The sequence below is a fragment of the Poecilia formosa genome, unplaced genomic scaffold (assembly GCF_000485575.1).
Source record: "Poecilia formosa unplaced genomic scaffold, Poecilia_formosa-5.1.2 Scaffold71, whole genome shotgun sequence".
NCBI classification, from domain to species: domain Eukaryota; kingdom Metazoa; phylum Chordata; class Actinopteri; order Cyprinodontiformes; family Poeciliidae; genus Poecilia; species Poecilia formosa.
The window spans coordinates 1,811,281-1,815,659 of record NW_006800010.1 but is presented as its reverse complement, the minus strand read 5'-3'; the positions used below and the strand labels follow the sequence as shown (position 1 = coordinate 1,815,659).

Genomic DNA, 4,379 nt, shown 5'->3' with positions numbered 1-4,379 from the left:
ATGTATGGCAGGAAATGAGAGCTGACAAGGATTACAACAGAAACTTCTAGATTTTCTTTTATCAGTAACAGAACAATAAAAACATATAATGTTATCAATCCAAACTTAGATAGTGAAAATGAAATAAAGAAGTAAAGTTGAACAAATTAAGATGAAACAAGGTTAAAAATGAAACACACAAATGTTTAAGCTATCGTTTACGACATAGGAATTAAGAATATAACCTCGGTAACATCAATCATGTTTAATTTAAAGAAATCAAATTAGATGTTTGGTTTTTTTTTTTTTGGAAATGAGTTAATGTTACTTTTATAAGTCAGTTAAAAACAACATCTTCACATGTTCATGAGATCTGCACCGTGGGAGAAAGTTCACACCGGGGAACTCAACAGCATGGTCCGATCTTAATGTTCTTCATTTTATGCACCGAAATGTGAATCAAACACTTACAGGCTTGTAGAGCAGCAAGAGATTAAAACAACATCTGCTCGAGACTTTGTTCAGCTGAGTTACACTGGTGTGCCAAAATGAGTTTCCCCTTTGAGGGGTGACATTATGCAACAAGTTACATTAAAACTCTTAAAATAAGATTTGAGTCAGTACTTCAACTTTGCCTTCAAGTGAAAACAATGCAAGCGCCAAAGAATCATTAAAATGACTTTGTAACATTCCGACTTGTTAGTTCACTGTTATTTTGTTTCAGTCGATGAGTTTCTAAACTCTAGGAGCACAAATGTTAAATGAGCAAGACTTTTTTTACAAACTCAAAAATCTGGAAACACTGAATGTGTTAAGATGGTTACATAAAAGTTATTAATCTTCCCATTTAAGCCATCTCTAGGCAACTCTGTTTTTATTTTATTTTTTTAAGTAATCTGGTTAGTTCTGAAATGCAACATGTGACTGGGAGATATCCAAGTCCATGTTACAACCACTTGTCATCACTGCAAGTCTTTCCCCAATATACATTTCTTTTAATAGATTCTCAAAAACTAAATGTATTTTATCTGCAACATTGTTCTCTTGATAGAAATGACTGCTCAGGTCTATAAAACGTCAATAAAAATATAATATAGATAAGACTCAACCCTTTGTGTCTACTCTGTGTCCCGATCAGCCATTTACAGACCAACATTATCATCCAAACATCCCAAGTTAATTATCTGCAGGTGGCTTTCAGATTTTATCAAGAGACTAAGAAATCTGATAAGAGTCGAGCATTTTATTCCTCCCCCCCCCCACACACACACACACAAAGACATGGAAGTTTTTAATTTAATAATAAAGTTTCTAAGATTTCAAACCGAACTCCTAATGTTTTTCCGACAACGTGACTGACCTCATAAACAACTAGAAGAGGAGGTTCGTCTGTGCTTGAAAACATCCAGAACGCCACAGCAAATGTGACATCGACTAGGCAAGAGCTCCGCACAAAAAAACCCCGACAGGGAACAGGGAAGATCCAACACAAACCACAGCTGACAAGAGAAGAAAACCAGGTGACTGCGAAGAACACCACAATAAAACCCACGCCCTTCACCTGAAACGATTCGGGCAACGAGAGCTTGAGAAAACAGGAGAGAGAAACTCCTTTGGGCTGGATTTTGCCTTCAACTTTCACTGTGGCGTCAGTGTATCATCCATGTGGATGAAATTATTAATATCATCAAATCACTTAATTTGACAAAAACCACAAGGCACAAAATATGAAAGTTTCAGGCCTTGAGGAAACAAGTCATGCAACAACACATAAAATTCAGTAAAGGGTTTTACTGCCTGTGATAACAAGGAAATGACTATCAAAGTCATTTAAGTGGGACTTATGTGAACTCTGCATTTCAACTGTAGACTTCATAAGCAATTTTCTATCCAAACAAAAATAGATCTGAAGAAAAACTTAAGTGAACAGCTGGACAATTGAACAATTTATTTGTTTTTGTTTTTTTTTAAAAGGTAAAAGGTTTCAACATATTAAAGTGACACAATAACTTGCTAAAACCACAAGAAAATAAATTTGCCATAATGTGTTCCAAGAACCCTGGTTTAAATATCACAGCGTTCCTGCTCCACCCACCTTCCTCGCCTGCTGGTGGTGGCCAGGAGGGCTGATGGCACAAAATGGCATTTAAACTGCCCCAGGGCAGCTGTGGCTACAATTTAGTAACTTGCCATCATCAGCATGTGAATGTGCCCTTTGAGATCTTAATTCGATATGCCAATGGAATCATAAATAAAAATTATTAATATTATTGCACATCTCTGACAATTTCAACTTTCCAGTTGGGTCAAACAAGGTTTGACCAAACAAGGTTTGCCCCAACTTTTGCCCTTTCTAGTTATGCAAGTTACTAAGAAAAGCACTCTTTACATGTTTTTTTTCACATGAAAACATTTGCAGTCCTGCATTAATACCCGACAAATAAAATCCCATTAATATAAGAAACGTTTATTTTAAAGAAGAAGAAAAACAATGGAATCATAAGAATTCATTTCAATGTATGCAATTTTTATATGAGAAATGTTGCTCAATTTTTGTTTCACCCCACGCAAATTAGAAAAGTTGGAAAAGGTAACAAGCCCCAAATATCAGCTCCTAGGATTTGTAAACACCCTAAAAATAAATAAATAATCATATGACAATTCATTGTTACACCCATATTTCTATTGGGATCAACTCTTTTGGGGCTTTTCTCTGTAGGCAAACATAAATAATACACTTATTTGGATCGTAAGGCATTTGATACAAGAAAAAAACAATGCAAGAAATGGTTCAAAACGGATGCCCCAAATATGAAGGATTGGTATGAAATATTTTTTTTATTATGGAAGGAACAGGAAAACCAGAATATACAGTGATACTATTAAAAATACTCAATTAATAAAAAATAAATTGACAGATTAAATGATAAATTCAGAGTTGATGAATCACTATCATTTGTTGAAACTTAATCATTCCCCCTGGGACTTTGTCACCAATAGCAACTATCCTTGTTAACCTATAGTAATTTTAATCACTAAATATCAAATGGAAAACTACTGAGTATGTTCAGGTTTTCTGAAAATCACCACAAACAGGCCAGTCACACGCCTAAAATAGCGAGGTAGCACATAAAATGCGGTCGATCAGATACAGAAACTTCTAGAAAGTCTCTCGGCTTGAAACGCACTTTGCAGCAGAAACTATTTGCGACACACCAATTAAAAATAAACAACTTTAACGACCTCAAAAAGTAAAGTCATGGTAACTTTGACATTAGGCTGTGGACCTTATCTTGCTAACAATAGCTTTACCCCAAGATTTTAGGACATTATGAGACAAAGCATGAACTTGAGGTTCTCGTAACCAGCGCAACAAACACTACGTATAAACACAGTTTAAACAGTTGCTGATAGTTACTAGCTAACTGTAGAACAGCTAATGCTATTTAGTTAACAGTCGTGGCTAGTAATAGCAATTAGCTTGATTTGCTAAACCGTAGAAGACCCCCCACGACGATCTCGAAAACCGCCTATATGTGTGCAGGCGTAAAGCGTAATCGGACATAAAAAGGCGTTAATAACTTAAGTATATTATCAACGACAGCACAGAGGACAACACACCATCACAATATGACTCTATGCGGCACGGCAGGTTTTAACCGATTTTACAGAGGCCGATCCCAGCCTTACGGCGTTTAATGTTCCGTAAAAAATTAAACAAGGTAATTATTACAATACATACCTCTGAAACAAAGATGTCTACTTTAATGCCCACTCTCTCTTATTGCTGTTCAGACTATATTTTTCCTGAGAACAGAAACTGTCGCTGCAGTCGGCGGCAGCTGGTTAATAATGATGGTGGAGGTTTTTTGGCCTTGCCCACTAGCTGCGACTGCTGCCTTCAGGTGCTGTCGGAAATCTAATAATCGGCCTTTTTACGGGTATCCTTTAAAAGCTGTACTTTTGCGGCCGTAAAAATATTCATAATATATCTCGAATCACACATTTAGAAACAGATTCAATTTGCAATAAACCCCAATATAAATAACTTACATGCAAGAAGAAATTATGCAACTACTCTAATACAATTTTGAAAATGTTGCATTTAATTTCCAATGTTGAGTTCGATTATTGTCTTACCATCGATAAGAATTCATTAGGTTTGTACAACAATAAAAATACAAAGCAGAATTTTATTCTGCAATCTGTATTTACGAGGGATAGCTAAAGGTAGCACGTCTTTCAGCGTCCACACAAACGCATCGTCTCCGGTGTCACTGTGGAAATTCATAAGACATCTTGCAGTGGAGGTACATTGGGAGTTTAAACCGAATATTTTTAAATGGAGTTGCCGACCTAAAGCAACATATCGTTAATGAAATTTTGTTAATCATAGGAAG

General features: G+C 35.9%; 1 protein-coding gene across 3 annotated transcripts in view; it reads right to left on the bottom strand.

Moving 5' to 3' along the window:
- The window catches only part of dnajb6b (DnaJ heat shock protein family (Hsp40) member B6b), a 36,616-nt gene extending 32,738 nt beyond the window's left edge, over positions 1-3,878 (bottom strand). For 2 of the 3 annotated variants that reach the window (XM_007555629.2, XM_007555628.2), the window contains exon 1: positions 3,722-3,878. The gene's annotated coding sequence lies outside the window, so the exon portion shown is untranslated. The remainder of the gene's footprint in view (positions 1-3,721) is intronic. The other variant, XM_007555630.2, reaches the window with a different exon arrangement.
- Positions 3,879-4,379: the final 501 nt, after the last annotated feature.